Here is a 16900-nt window from a genome sequence, read left to right on the forward strand (position 1 = left end):
CATGTTCAATGGACTTTATAAACCAATGTGTACGCAGCCCACTATCATGGGCTGCCAGTATTAACCTTTCATCTCTTGGTTTGAATTCACCTCTCCTTAATCATTCCTGTGTTCATTCCTGATCAACGTGAGGTTCTTCCAGAAGTTTTCTATACTTGCAGCTATATTTATGCTTTTTCCACATTTTTTGCCTTCTCATCTGATCCTTCACCTTATATTCTTTATTTTGTTTTTTTGGCACATTCAGTTGCTGCCTGATTTTTATCTACTTCTGGTTTGATTTCCATTCCTGCTTGACACTGATAAGCTTCTGCTAGATTAAGCAGAGAAGCCATCTTAGATTTATTCTCCTCATGTTTCAAAACTTTCACTACATTTGGGTCTTGTGAGGTCAGCAGATATGTGTGGAGTCCCACGATTGCAAATCTGTACATATAATCAATATCAAGGAGGCCCATTCCTCCTTCAGAACGGGGAATATATAATCTTCGTATGCACTGATTTTTATAAATCATTTGGTGAGCATGACGCATCCTTCTTGTTTTCCTAGCTAGTCTATCCAACACATTTTGGGGCCAATCAGGCACTCCAAAACTGTAAGTTAGGACAGGAAGAGCAAATAGGTTTATAGCTTGGATTTTGTTCCTAGATGTCAGTGTGGTTTCCACATTTTTTACTTTTTTCTACTCTTGTCTTCTTCTCTTGGACCACTATATCTGGTTTTCTAGCATCTGTCTTTTGAACCGTTGGTAATGGATGATCCCATGTGATGTAGACTTCTTCATTTTCTATGATGATTTGTGGCTCATGTTTCTAATGTTTTTGGCCACTTCAATACCATAATATTTGCACAATTCCCAGTGCAACAGTCTCGCCACATTATTATACCTTTCAGTATACAATCCTTCTGCCATTAGTATGTCTCAACCAGCAAAGAGGTGTGCACCTGTTTCCAATTCGGTTTTACAAAACCTACATTTGTCTGTTTCTCCCACATGTTCAATGGACTTTATAAACCAATGTTTTGGTTAATTTAAGTCTTCTGACGTATTCCTTGTGAGGTCAGCAGATATGTGTGGAGTCCCACGATTGCAGATCTGTACATATAATCAATATCAAGGAGACCCATTCCTCCTTCAGAACGGGGAATATTTAATCTTGGTATGCACTGATTTTTATAAATCATTTGATGAGCATGAAGCATCCTTCTTGTTTTCCTATCTAATCAATCCAACACATTTTGGGGCCAATCAGTCACTCCAAAACTGTAAGTTAGGACAGGAAGAGCAAATTGGTTTATAGCTTGGATTTTGTTCCTAGATATCAGTGTGGTTTTCAGGGTTAATTTAAGTCTTCTGAAGTATTCCTTACTAAGTTTTATTCACAATTGCTCATGTTTTACTGTGGATCCTTCATCAGTTCCCAAATATTTATACACTCCTTTTTGCTCAAGTACTTTTATATTACATTCTTGTCCCAAACTGATGTTTTCCTGTTTTAAAATTTGCTTTTGCAAATTTATCAAGACCAAATGACATTCTTACATCATCTGAAAAAGTTTGGCAACTTGCAGTTGTGCTTTCAGTTCCTCATCTGATGAGCTATACAATTTTAAATCATCGACAAAAAGAAGGTGAGAAATCTTTACACTTTGTTGTTTTCTAGGAGCCAGATTAGAGCAATGGCCTAAGCTGTTGAGTAAACAGCTTAATGGGTTAAGGGAAAGGCAGAATAGTAATGGTGACAGAGAGTCACCCTGGAATATCCCCCTTTGAATTTTTATCCCTGGGATAACAATTTGTCCTTTATCATGGCTTAATTGCAAAGTGGTCTGCCACTGTTTCATGGTCACTATAATGTAGTCGATCAGTGTGGGGTGTATCTTATACATTTTTAAGCACTCCTTTATCCATGAATGAGGGATACTATCAAATGCTTTTTTGTAGTCAATCCATGCCATACTTAGATTCTTCCCCTTTTACAGTTCTCCAATATGACTTTATTTAACAACAAATTATCCTTTGTTCCATATGACTTTCTTGTATTGCCCTTTTGTTCTACTGCCATAATTGAGTTTTCTTGTAAATGACTATAAACTCTGTCAGCATCAATTTCCATGTATAGTTTATACGTCATCAGAAGGTAATTTATTGATCTATAATTTTTGGGGTAGCTTAAAGGTTCACTCTTAAGTAGGAGCATTGTTTTGCCTGTTGTTAGCCAGGTTGGTGTCTGTTCTGGGTACGCATATAAATAATTCTTATTCATGGCTAAATCTTCATGCAAAGATATTAATACTTTTAACCAGAAGTTAGGTACTGCATCTGGGCCTGGGGTTTTCCAATTAGAGGCTTTTCTTAACTTTGTTTCAAACCCCACTCGGGCATTATAGATAAGCTCACCAGCTTAAATATAAACCCCTATGTCACTAGATGGGTTGCAAACTGGCTCAAGGACAGAACCCACATGGTTAGAATTGCTGGAGCCATGTCAGACTCCAAACCAGTTACAAGTGGCATCCCACAAGGCTCAGTCCTGGGACCTCTCTTGTTTGGTATAGATTTCTCGGAGGTACAGGCAAACATGGAAGGACTATGGCTGACCAAGTTCGCAGATGATTACAAACTGGGCGCCATAATCGACTCTCCAGCCGACACAAACATCCTCCAAAAGGGCCTCATAGAAACAGACAACTGGTGCCAGAGCTATGGCCTCAAGCTAAACGCCAAAAAGTGTATAGTCATCCCCTTTGGCAAAAACAAAGTGCCCACAAATTACCACATAGGTGGTAATCCATTAAGTACAGAAGAAGTAATTAGGAACCTGGGGACCCAAGTTGATAACAATCTCTCATTTGACAACCACGCGGCCACAGTGGTTAGAAAAACATCTTATATAGCCCACCTAATCATGAAGGGATTCACATCTAGATCAGGGGAGGTCATTGTGCCTCTTTACTCATCCCTCATCAGGCCCATAATTGAGTACAATGCCCCTTTTGGGATGTACCTTACCAGACACCTGCAGCAACTGGAAAGACCCCAAAAGTATCTCACCAAGAGGATCAAAGGGCTCAAACAGATGCCATATGCTGCCCGGTTAAAGAAACTCCAGCTCTACTCAGTGGCATACCGCCTGCTCAGAGGCGATCTGTGCCTGATGTATAAAGCCATGTCCAACCCGGAATTAATGGACATGCTGCACCTCAGAAAATCCAAATCCCATTGAGCTACGCGCTTGAGAGGCTTGAACCTCAGCACTGAAATAAATAGGACATGCTGGAGGGACAGATTCATAACCCAGAGGCTCCCCTCACTCTGGAATAAAATCCCAGTCCAGGTTAGGCAGAGTCCCTCATTGACTCTCTTCAAGAGGAATCTTGATGAGTGGATGGGAGATCGTAGGTTTACCCCGGGTATCACTTCTGTGTCACTGTTAGACAGAGGCACAGTATACTAACCTCGAAAAAGGGCATAGCAAAATTAATTTAAAATGGGTGGCGAAAGCCAAACACACTCTGGCTAGGCTTATAAATGCCCTAGGGCAGATAGCCTAGTATGAACCTATGAACCTCTCTACCTGTCACTTCATCCCATTTCATATCCTGTACCTTTAAACTTCTTATTCTTTCTTTTACTTCTTCTATCCATTTAGCATGTTTGCTATGTTCCACAGGATCTTCATAGATACTTCTTCAAAATCTATTTCTTCTTTTTTGGTGGTCTTTCAATTCTTTTTACCTTATTTCCCAGTTCTCTATAAAACCTTTTTGGGTCATCAATAAATTGCTTATTTTGTACTTTTCCTTTATATATATCTTCGTATCTTCTATGTTTTTCCACCTGTGCTGAAATTTTTAGTTTATTTGTGATAGTGCATGATAGATCCTGATCTGGTCTAATATTGTGCATTGTTTTTATCACATCTATCTTTCTTAGTATTTTTGTCGATCTATTCCCTCTTTTATAGTCTTCTAACAGTGACACTTTTTAATTGCTTTATAATTTTCTCTATTTGATATTTCCATGATGGTAATCGATTTCTCCCCTTCGTTTCCCTCACTACTATGTGTTCTTGTGGAAGAACTATTAATTTAGCTACACAGTAATATAGACTGTTTGGGTGGCCGTGGTGGTGCAGCGGTTAGTGTTGCCGCCTCACAGCAAGAGGTTCTCCAGTTCATCCTCAGCTAGGGTGGCTTCTGTGCTGAGTCTGCATGTCCTCCTTCTGGTCACGTGGGTTTCCTCTGGGTGCTCTGGTTTCCTCCCGCATTCCAAAGACATGCTGTAGGTGGATTGGACACTCTAAATTGGCCCTAGGCATGAGTGCGTGCATGTGTGTGCCTTCTGTGGAAGGTTGGGTGCAGGGCTGGCAACTCGACACTGTAAAACTCCACTGCCAATCATGAGCATACAAGTGATCCGCTGTGGTGATCCCTAACTGGGAAAAGCTGGAAGAAGAAGTAATATAGCCTGTTTACTTCTGTTATATCTCATGGATCTCTATGAACAGTCCTTATTACTGTGTTCATTTGTTTTATCAGACTTCCGACTTTTTGGGTTTTATTAACTTTCTGTAGTCTATTTCTTTCATTGATCTTGACATACCTGTCCATGTCTATTAAATCAAGCAATTCTTCTCTTAGCTCATTTTCTTCCAAACTGAGGGCACATCCCTTGATTTCCAATTCCCGCGGGCATTCTATAGAAAGTTCTATAGCACCTTCCTGTGACAGTCTCATCAATTTCATCCTTTGCTGTCCATTGCTCTATTATATGGGAACTCATTGACCTAACACTCCTCAACATTGACTGTATCAGTTTCCTGCCCCTTCTTTTGCTGTCTGGCTTGAAGTGAACGTTTATACTGGTTTCCTTTGCACCTTCCTGTGACACAGTCTCATCAATTTCATCCTGTGCCATCCCTTGCTCTATCATATGGAAACTCACTGGCCTAACACTCCTCTACGTTGACTGCATCAGAGTTTCCTGCTCCTTCCATTGCTGCCTCGCTTGAAGTGAATGTTTATACTAGTTTCCCGTGGAAGGCTCCAAATTATCTTCATATGGCACCTGACCAATTGCTTCCTGTTCCATAACCACAGTTTCTATTTCTTTAACTTATCCCTTACTAATCTCCTTTTCTAAGTTTTCTCTTTTTATTTTTGTTATTTCTCTGTTGAATAATTAGACAATTGTTAATGTTTCTCACTTTTTTGTGTTAAAGTGTTACGTTAATTAAAAGAAATAAGGTCGTGAGTGGATGGTTTTACCCTGCAATTGTAAATGTACATCATACGTGTAACTTTAATGCGGAGCTTTTCTCCCCGGGCCTCAGCTGAAAATGAGTTTTGCCCAGTCAACAAAGACAAATAAATAACATAAATAAATACATTTGGCGGAGCGGCGTGTGTGCTGCCTACAGCACGCTCAGTCCAAATGTCTGATTTTATATAGTTATAAGTTTCTTTATCACAACGCATATGTCTGTTTGTTTATTTCAGCATATGTCCAAAGACCACGGTTAACTGGAAAATGGAACGGGAAAAATATATTTGGAAAATCTCTCACGTTTCCAGATGCTTCTACTGGTCTGAAAACAAAAATAAAAATAAGTGACAGTTTAAATAGTTGTGGGAAAATGTGATTTTTAAAGACGCCAGGAAAAGCTGTCAGCTAAACTGTCAACAAGAAGGCATCCATTCTTCTAAGACTTCAAGCAGCTCATGTGATGAAGCTGCAGGCATTCCTTCTGACGTCAGCACGTTCTCTCATTGTTGTCGTCCCTGTGTTAGCCCTGGTGCTGCTGCAGCGAGAGCGAGACAGTCATCGAGATTGGGAGTCTCGTCGACCGTCAAAGTGAGTTGACATTATTCTGGTGACATTGAATGTGGTCAATCCGCGGGTAGGATTGAGGCAGGTATTGTATACAGCTTGCCCAGGGCAGCTGAAAGCTGTTTAGCAGGCATACACTGGCTCTTTGAATTTTAGCAGAGTGCCTTTTATAAGGTCAGGAGGACTGACGTTTTAATCGCCTGAGCGGACGACATTTGAAAGGGGGATGGGGAAGTAGCTTTAAGTATGGATGCTCCGATGTTTATGTACAAATTGCCTTGTTATGATTGAGTCTAGCTTATGTAAACCGTATTGCATAGCTGTCAACCAGTCAGGGACATACTGCAACAGAATCGGGGACAAATCCAGAAATGATGAGGGACAATCAGAGTATTAACTTGAGACATTGACAGAAAAAGAAAATAGAATTACTATACATTTTCTAAACTAAAATTAGTCTATAACTCTAATTACTGTCATTATTTAGTAAGTTATAACTATAATTATGTCATTATTTAGTTTGTGGAATTCATCACCTTTTCTCCAACAGCCCCCAGTGTAAGAGGATTAAGAGGGACCGACCTAAAATTTGAGTAAAAAATCAGGGACAGTTGAGAGGTATGCGAACGGTATTGTTTAAAATGACTGCGCTTAAAAGAAGGCCCAGATCATCAGATTATCCACCAGGATATTACTGTTTAGGCTCGTGTACGGTGTATCATTGCATGTATAGTCAATAGTATTTGTATATGTTATACATCAGTAATGCAACAGGGATTTTGTTGTATGCTCTTCAGGGAAACCCCATCCCACCTTACGTTTTAGTTACTTAGCCAAAAAGGATTACTGAGTTGATTTGTCATTTTATTTGAGAAATTTTCAACGGATTATATAACGATGTCACAAGTTGTAGCTGTTTCCTTTTGCTGCATTGGATATGAGTCAATGTTTTAATATATATATGCCCGTTCATACTGTATTTTATCTTACTCACCTCATGCATCAATTGCTGAATGAAGCCCAAAGGTGTAAGTTCCTTTTTTGACAGGTGGTCCTAGAGTTATAGTTAATTAATTTGCTAAGACACTCAAACCGAGAAAATTCAGAATCGGACTCTTCTTTACTATACGCCATGTTGTCAGAAGGCGTTCTGTTTTATTCATATTAATATTTTGTCTGACTTTTTCCACACTTGGGTATTGCACATTATACTGTGGTATTGCAACATTGTCAGAATTGTACGACTTTTTTTGTTTGTTCTTAATACATAAACTGACTTCAGGCTGTGGTGGCTCCACTAATTACCACTGCTGGAAGTGGGTATTGGTGGTCCCAGTCGGTTTGCACAATACAGATGCATTTATTATTATTGTGTTGTTATTATTATCATCATCATTTTGGTTTGATTTCTTATCCTATTAAGTCAGGCACAAGCTTGAACCTCCATAATTGCAAGCATACATGTTCCTTTGATTGCTAGCTAAGAACCATCACTTACTTATGCTGGTCTCCCTACATTGTTATCAGGCAGTGTGGCAATAGTTTGCTTTTTTTCCTTGTGGAAAGGTCGTCTGGCTTTTATCACCCCACAGTAACCATCAAGATCCTGGGCTGGTGATCTGTTTTGAGTCCATGGCATTTAAGGATGCTAGTGGACTGGCCATGCACTGTTGGCATATATATATCAAATAATGTATTAACTGGCCGTACTCATTAAATCAGTAAAGAGCTGCATGAGGTTAAAATTTTCTGAGGTGGTTGAATTGTTTTCCTAGAGACTTTTCTGTTGCTGTCTTTCTGGTAACAGAATAGAGCAGAGAGAGAGAGAGAGGCATTTACTGAAGTTGTTTTATTTGAGAAGTGCTCCCTCAACCTTGAAAATAGTAATTGTTTGGTATTGGAATATACATTTTCCAAAAACTAACATTAACTTAAACTTTACACTTAGCTGGGCCATTTCAGGAACCCTTGCTATTTTTAAACATTTACATTTGCTGTTTTGTGTTACATATATGTGATACAATACTGCATGTGTAGAGCTGAGGTGGAGAGTAAGGGAGCAGAAGAGCTGTAAAGTTGCTTTGAGTCCCAAATATGAGGGTACCTAGGGTTATGTGATAAACAGTAATGTACGCCTTTTGGGCGATCGATTACTTGAGGACACACCATCCTAGTTTACACAAGTGTGTGGGTTGCCCACTTGATTGACATTCCAGTGGAACTGTAGGTTTCGTGTCATGGTTGTGTTGTGGAGGTAAACTCTTTTTGTCCAAAGGGGAGTGGAGGAGAAGTGACAATTGGGAAAATTTTTTTTTTAATATTTTATTTCTCAGTTTGAAACTTTAATGTCTGACATTACTGACTCACTGTCATTGAAACATCTCCAGCATGCCTCCCCCCCTGCACCCTCTACTGTCCATATTACTTTTAAGTATTATGGTGGGGTCCTGTAAGGGTCAGACGTCCTCCCCATAGACATTATACTGTCTTATTGTGTCATCTCCTTCAAAAACAGCAGGTTGCACACGAAGCTGCAGTTATTGAAAAATTAAGTAATGTAAAATAATGTCTGACAAATTACTTAACAGACCCCCCCCCCCTCCCCTTAGAAAAGAATATGAGAGCTAGATCAAAAATGAAGCAAATCCAGGTATACTTGATGGTTTTATATCTGCTCCAGAAAAAAAATGAACAAACTAACTTTTAAGTGGGCAACAGTCTTGCTGCATCTCCTTGGCCAGCCACCTGTATGTCACACCATGGGTGGCACTTGTCACTGTACATCTGTGTATGCCCTAATATAAGCACAGTGCTTTGTAGTGGTGTTCACATATTGGCAGCATCATTTTATTTTCTTATCAGTGATTTTTATAAGCATGCAGTGAATGGTTTTGTTGTTTTTTACCAAATATTTAATTTTGTCTATATTGTCTGTTATTTTATTGTGAGCTGCTGATTTTTTGAAAAGTGTTAGTACTAAAATCAATTGAGTTGTTTCCTGTTATGGTATTTAAACAGTACAATTTTTTTTTATTTAATCTGGACCTTAGTCTGTCTTGCACTTGGAGTAATATGAACCAAACTGCAAGATATGTTTTGAGCATTTTAACTGAAAATTGTTAGAAAGAATGTACATTTTTATGACTCCAAGAAAATGTATTTAAAAAGTTTGTAGGCATAATTTTGAAGAGAGAGTAGAAAGGGCACAGCAGATTAAAAATCATAATCCTTGGTCATTGATGAGATTTAGAAGCAACCAATGTGTGACCCATCAAAAGTTTTTCTTCCATGTGCATGGTTTCCTTGAATTATCAATCGGTTGTATGCAGTTGCTTTTGTACTGCACTGTTGCCCCACCATCATTCTAAACCAAGCTTTAAGCAACCAGGAAGTTAACATTTTAGAGTAATCTGAGAGTACACTTGAGTTTCATAAACTCCTCCTGATTCTATCCTATTTTTTACTTCTCCTCCGTCCAGCCTTTCATCTCCTTTTCATTAAATTCAAGATTCACACAGTGCTGTAGTATTTAGCTATTTCTCACGTCTTTGTTGAGCTCATGTAGGTTCATAGGTAGGTACTAGGCTATCGGCCCAAGGGCCTAAGTAAGCCTAGCCAACAAAGTTCCCTGGCTTACGCCAACCCAAGAAAGTTAATTTCCTGTGCCCCTGTCGAGCAGAGCCACAGAAGTGATCCCCGGGGTGTATTTCCTATTTCCAATCCACTCAAGATTTTTCTTGAGTGTTAATGAGGAACTTAGCTTGACATAGATGGGTAGCCTGTTCCAGAGTATGGGAAGTATCTGGGACAGGAATCCTATCCCTCCAGCAAGTCCTGTTTATTGTGGTGACAAGGTTTAGGTGCCTAGAGTGTGTAGCTCGAGGGATTGGGATTTCTTTAGGTGTAGCATGTCCAACAGCTCTGGGTTTAACATAGCTTTATATGTTAGGCAGAGATCACCTTGGAGTAGGCGATATGCTACAGAATAAAGCTGGTTTTGAGATGATCAGTGTAGGTCATCTGTTTGAGGGCAGTAATTCTCTTTGTGAGGTACTTCTGTGGCCTTTCCAGCTGCTGCAGATGTCTTCTGCGGTACATTTCAAAAGGGGCATTGTACTCTATAATGAGTCTGAGTTTCCAGTAGAGGAGAACAATGACTTCTTTTTTCCTGGATGAGAACCCTTTTGTGATGAGGTGTGCCATGTAGAATGATTTCCTGACTACTGTGGCAATGTGATTATCAAAGGAGAGACTACTGTCCACCTGGGTCCCAAGGTCTCTTATCACACATTCGGTGTTAAGAAGACTGCTGCCTATGTGGTAGTTCATGGGTACAGAATTTTTACGAAAGGGGATAACAATGTACTTTTTGGCATTGAGCTTGAGGCCATGGCTCTTGACACCAGGCATCTGTCTCAGTGAGGCCCCTCTGTAGGATGTCCACATCATTTGGGGACTCGACTATAGCTCCTAGTTTGCAGTCATCTGCAAACTTCGTTAGAGGTCTTCTGTGTTAGCCTGTACTTCAGAGAAGTAGATACCAAACCGGAGAGGTCCCAGGACTGAACCCTGTGGTACTCCACTTGTCACTGGTTTGAAGCCAGATTTGGAGTCTGCAACTTTTGCAGTGTGGGTTCTGTCAGTGAGCCAGTTGGCAACCCATCTTGTGACATAGAGATTTATACCTAGTTTAGTGAATTTAGCTATAATTCCAGAATGGAGGATGGTGTCGAAAGCCTTGGCGAGGTCAAGATAGACTGTGTGAACCACCTTACCCTCGTCTATGGCTTTGGTGACTGCCTCAAAGAAGTCGACCAGGTTCAGGAGGCAAGATCTGCCTTTCACAAACACGAACTGGGTGGGGTCCAGAGTTTGGAGGTTACCAGTGTCTTTGTTTATGAATTCCATGATGATACGTTCCATGGCCTTGCACACCAGGCTAATAGGGCAGTAGTTCGCAGGATCAGTGGTGGCTCCCCTTTGTGGAGTGGGATAACTATTGATGTGCGCCATTCAGTGGGCACAAAGCCTGACGTGAGGCTATGATTGATCATGGTGTTTAGGTGGGGAACCAGTTCGTTCTGGTTTGTGTAAAATGCAGCATGGGATGTTGTCCAGTCCCATGCATGCTGTGTTTTTGGCTTTAGAGAGTGCTGCTTTTACCTGTGAAGTTGTGATTACAGGGACTCTGCATTCTTCTTGTATAGATATGGGTCCTGTAGGGGGTGAGAGGGGGGTAAAGTTAGCACTGAACCTATCTGCCAGGATGTTGGCAATATCAGTTGGTTCTGTAATTTTTGTGCCATTGTGCTGTATCTCAGAGCAGATCTGGATGTTGCCATTGAGATTCTTGACATAGCTATAGAATGCGTTGTGGTTGTCGTTAGAATCAGTGGCAATCTTGTTTTCATAGCTAGCTTTGGAGGATCTTATAAGGGATCTCAGCTTCTTGCTGAGGCTGACCAGGGAGTTCCTCCACTCATGGGATTTTACTCTTTTGCAACAATTTCCTCCTCCTGTTGTAGAGTTTGCTTATGGCAGGGGGCCACCAGATTGGCTTCCTTTTTTGGAGGATAGCGTCTTGGTTCCGTTTGGGATAGCACGATCCATGCACTCGTGTAAGTGCTTATAGAGTGCATTTGTGTTGGATTCAGCAGTCGTAACTGTATTGTCCATCTGCATGGGTGTCATGAAGCTCAATACTTCTGTCTTAAGAAGCATGAAATTGGCTTTGGAGAAATTTTTTACTGTGGTTTCCTTAATGGGGGGTGGGGGCGGGATGTGGATATCTAGGGTGATTAGCTTATGGTCAGATCTGACCAACGAGGAGTAGACTTCTTGTGGGTGTGTCAACCAGGTGGTCAAGGACATTGAAATTAACAAAGTCCAGGACCCTTTGGCATGCGAGTTAGAACACGTATAATTTACCCAGTCATGGATGGGTAATTTAAAGTCACCCAAAACCAGGATGTTTGGTTGTATCTTGATTTGAAAAAAACAAAAAACATTAGTGGAGCCAGCAAACAGTGACTGTAATGATTTATTCATGTAAAGGAGAACAAAAATAAAGCAGACCAGTTTCGGCTATTTAATCCAGCCTTCTTCAGTGCATTAAATCCACAAAGCAAACATGCTCCTATTTTGTAGTATAGCCCCACCAGAGGTTAATGTAGATAAATTGAACCAATTAATTAAATGCATTAGAAGTATTCTTTCAATCCTGGAGAGAACAAGGCACCTAATTTTATTATCCATTTTTTCCTCCATATTGTTTTAGCTGATGCCAACCTGATTTGTTGTTTCTGTTGCCCTGTATTTTATCAATGACTGTAAATCTAAACAAGGCTTTTGGGTGTTTCTCTGTATGTTTGTATAAAGCATTTGTTGGCTTTTTTAATCTAATGTCACTTAGTTGTTCTGATATCCAGAATTTCTAGATGTCTGTCCCACATAGAAAGCTTAACAGCTACAAGTAGCCATGTAAATAACCCATTCCGACTGACAATTAGCAAAAAAAGATATATTGAACACTTGTCCAGTGTTTTTACTAGTAAATTCTTAAGTCTTCAGCATACTTTTGCAGTGGGTGCAGTGTCCGCATGGAAAGCAGCCCTTCAAGGGCCCACCTTCTAATGTTATTCGAGTCAGGCTGTTGTCAATTTTATTCACTTGTTCATAATGATTCATGAATGAACCAATGTTCTTGCCCATCCTGAAAGAAAAGTGGCATGTAGTGTACAAAATCGCACTGAGCTCAATATCAGCCAGTAAGATATTCCAATGCCTGCGGACACTGTTAATAAGGACATCTATGTTCCTGCCATAAGTGGTGACTAATCTGATTTTGGAGTTATTATTTGGGGTTTTATCCCTGTATTGAAATAAACTTTCCCTGTTCTGGTTGGCTGCCCAACAGTTGCTTTGATAGATGTCCCCTTTTTTATAGCCCCTGTCATTAAATCTCCTAACCAAATCTGACTCATATGCATGGTAAGTATCAGCATCCGAACAAATCCGCTTCAAGCATAAAAATTGTGACTTTGGAATATTTCTGCATATGTGGGGAGGGTGAAAGTTGGTGGCATGGAGCAAGGAGTTATACTGGGGGTATTTATGATAGACCTCAGATGTCAATGTATGGTCAGCTTTTCTAATTACTAATACGTACAAAAAGGTCATTCTGTCGATATCAAACTTGATCGTAAACTGGATCCCCCATTTTATTCTCATTCAAATAGGAAACAAACTCCTTGAGATATGCAATATCAGACCTCCATAATAACCAGCAATCATCCAGATATCTCCTTAATATGTCAATCTCATCTGTGTAAATATTATGGGTCCTATCGTAAATTATCTGTTCTTCGATGTAGGCCATAAAGAGATCGGCATATATTGGAGCAAACAAAGCCCCCATTGCAGTCCCTTTGATCTGTAAGTAACAGTTGTTCTGATAATACATAACATTTTTGGTTAATACATGCTCGGCCAAGCAGAGCAAAAATGTTTTAAAACCAGGTGGATATAATTCAGACTTGAATAACCAATATTCTAAGGCCTCCAAGCCTGCCCAATGGGGAATGTTCGTATGTAATGCAGAGACAGCCAAAGTACACATATACCACCCTGCTTTCAACTGCATGTCTGATATAACACACAGAAACTCGGTGATGTCTTGTATTCTTGCTCTTAACACATTTGAGCAATGGTTTAAGGTGTAATGTCAAGAATTGTGATAGTGGTTCGGTAATTGAACCTTTGCCCGAGACAGTAGGTCTGCCTGGTAGGTTTTATAAACTTGTGTGAATTTTAGGTAAGAAGTATATTTACTGACTACAGGGGTCAGTAACTGTGAGATGGTGAACAATATTGTCCGTTATGATCCCTTCCTCCCTGGCAGAGTGCAAAAAGTCATCTATTTGTCTCTTGAAACCAGAAGTAGGGTCCAATACCATATGTATGTAATACCGATTGTCAGAGAGTTGTCTCATAGCCTCTGAATTGTATTGGCCAGTCCTGTACCACTATTGTACTACCTTTGTCTGCTGATAATATTACCAGTTCTTTGTTGGCTGCCAATTCATGAATAATGTCCATTTCCTTCCTGGACAGTTTGTTATGCCTTACACGAGATTCCCTGTAATTAAAATATAGATCTTTGAGAATGGAATTATAGAACATGGAGACATTCGGATCCATGGGTGGAATAAAATTTGATTTGTGATATCTGAAACCTGAATGTGATTCTGAATCGGATGCTGTTTGAAAAAATAATTTCAGGTTAAGTAGTCTACAGAAATGAGAAACCTCTTTAGCAAATTACCGAACCACTATCACAGTTCTTGACATTACACCGTAAACCATTGCTCAGATGTGTTGGAGCAAGAATACAAGACACCACTGAATTTTTACTCTACTTGGCTGAGCTTGTATTAACCAAAAATGTTATGTATTATCAGAACAACTGTTATTTACAGATCAAAGGGACTGCATTGGGGGCTTCGTTTGCTCCAATATATGCCAATCTCTTTATGGCCTACATCGAAGAACAGATCATTTACGATAGGACCCATAATATTTACATAGATGAGATCGACATATGGAGGAGATATTTGGATGATTGCTGGTTATTATGGAGGTCTGATATTTCATATCTCAAGGAATTTACCTATTTGAATGAGAATAAATGGGGATCCAGTTTACGATCATGTTCGATATCGATAGAATCACCTCTTTGTACGTATTAGTATTTAGGAATTCTGACCATACATTGATATCTGAGGTCTATCATAAATACCCCCAGTATAACTCCTTGCTCCATGCCACCAGCTTTCACCCTCCCCATATATGCAGAAATATTCCAAAGTCACAATTTTTATGCCTGAAGCGGATTTGTTCGGATGCTGATACTTACCATGCATATGAGTCAGATTTGGTTAGGAGATTTAATGACAGGGACTATAAAAAAGGGGACATCTATCAAGGCAAATGTTGGACAGCCAACCAGAACATGGAAAGTTTACTTCACTGCAGGGATAAAACCCCAAATAATAACTCCAAAATCAGATTAGTCACCACTTATGGCAGGAACATAGATGTCCTTATTAACAGTGTCTGCATGCATTGGAATGTCTTACTGGCTGATATGAAGCTCAGTGCGATTTTGGACAATACATACCACTTTTCTTTCAGGAGGGGCAAGAACATTGATTCATTCATGAATCATTTTAAACAAGTAAATAAAATTGACAACAGCCTAACTCAAATAACATTAGAAGGTGGGCCCTTGAAGCACTGCTTTCCATGCGGACACTGCACCCACTGCAAAAGTATGCTGAAGACTAAATAATTTACTAGTAAAAGCACTGGGCAAGTGTTCAATATATCCTTTTTTGCTAATTGTCAGTCGGAATGGGTTATTTACATGGCTACTTGTAGCTGTTCAGCTTTCTATGTGGGACAGACATCTAGAAATTCAGGATATCAGAACAATTAAGTGACATTAGATTAAAAAAAGCCAACAAATGCTTTATACAAACAAACAGAGAAACACTCAAAAGCCTTGTTTAGATTTACAGTCATTGATAAAATACAGGGCAACAGAAACAACAAATCAGGTTGGCATCAGCTACTAATGGCTAATAAAATTAGGTGCCTTGTTCTCTCCAGGACTGAATGAATGCTTCTAATGCATTTAATTAATTGGTTCAATTTATCTAAAGTAACTTCTGGTGGGGCTATACTATAAATAGGAACATGTTTGCTTTGTGGATTTAATGCACTGAAGAAGGTTGGATTATATGGCAGAAACTGGTCTGCTTTATTTTTGTTCTCATTTACATGAATAAATCTGTTATCGTCACTGTTTGCTAGCTCGACTAATTTTTTGTGTTTGGACATTTTGTTTGGAGCCATGCAGCTACCACACTTGGAGGGGCCTGATCGCTTTGACATTGTATCTTGATTGACTCAAGTAGATCAAACTAGTTTGAGTGGATGTCCTTATTCATGGAGGGGGTCCTGTAGCTGACAGTGACTTGAAGGGGGTCCTATAGCTGACAGTGGACTTGAAGAGGGGTTTTACCTGAAGTAATTCAAGAGAATCATGCTGTTGGTTAATCTAGAGGTGTATTTATCTTTAATGAATATTGATACACCACCTCCTTTAGTTTTCGCACCTTCAGTTTGTGGTCTGACCATCTGCAAGGAAATGTAACCTTTGCAGCCTTAGGTCTCAGTGACTGTACAAATGTCAGCATCTTCCAAGGTGAGGACTGCTTCCAGTGAGTGCAGTTTCTCCTTTAAACTCCTAGTGTTTAGCAGCACAACCTTGAGGTTGTCTTTAGAGGGTATTTTTACATTGTGAATAATGTTCTTGTGATATTGCCTAAAAAGACACAATGGGGGTGGCAAGAGCTTTAGCCAGTAAAAAATCCCAGGGGTGACAGATGAAGACCATCTCTGGCAAAGCATCGAGGTCTGTTGACCGTGTCATCCCAGGCTGACAGATACTGGATCCCCTTTGCATGACACCAGAAACTAAGCCAGTTGTTGAAGTCAGTCATGTTTTGTTTGTATTGAGATATCATCGTAGGTGAAGGTAAAATGCTGCTTAAGGCTAGGGACATACCTGCCTGAGACACATAAGCAGACAGCTCAGTCGTGTCTCTCTTCATATAGTCCAGTGAGGTACGTCTCAAGTCATTCACATCAACATGGACTATGATGGAGTCATAACAGTGCCTCTTATTGAGAAACTTGAGTGTATGTGTGATGTGGCAGATCCTGGCACCTGACAGACTGCTGACCATGACTTTTTCCTTATCCAGCCTGGTGAGAGGGACATCTGTGTGTCTCACAATTGAGTCTCATATGACTAAGATGTTTGTTTTTGTGTTATGTCTTAGGGTCTTGACTGTTGGGACACTGGTGTGATATATTGTGTGTACTATGTTCTGCAGAGGATGTATTATGTGAATCCTGCTTGTGTTTGGGTGGTCTCTGATGTTTAGGTAAGCTTTTAGTAAGGACCTCTGCATGTGTAGGTTTATGTGTTGTTGGTTTGG

The 16900-nt window shown here is 39.9% G+C and overlaps 1 protein-coding gene across 3 annotated transcripts in view; it reads left to right on the forward strand.

The window, feature by feature from the left end:
• The first annotated feature begins 5635 nt into the window (after positions 1-5635).
• Positions 5636-16900, forward strand: part of LOC122793954 (pantothenate kinase 3-like) — a 1051947-nt gene continuing 1040682 nt past the window's right edge. Inside the window, exon 1 of one of the 3 annotated variants that reach the window (XM_044062003.1) lies at positions 5636-5858. The gene's annotated coding sequence lies outside the window, so the exon portion shown is untranslated. Of the gene's footprint in view, positions 5920-16900 lie in introns of all 3 variants that reach the window. The other 2 variants (XM_044062002.1, XM_044062001.1) reach the window with 2 other exon arrangements.

The sequence above is a fragment of the Protopterus annectens genome, chromosome 2.part1, assembly GCF_019279795.1.
Source record: "Protopterus annectens isolate FY-2018-M chromosome 2.part1, PAN1.0, whole genome shotgun sequence".
NCBI lineage: Eukaryota > Metazoa > Chordata > Ceratodontiformes > Protopteridae > Protopterus > Protopterus annectens.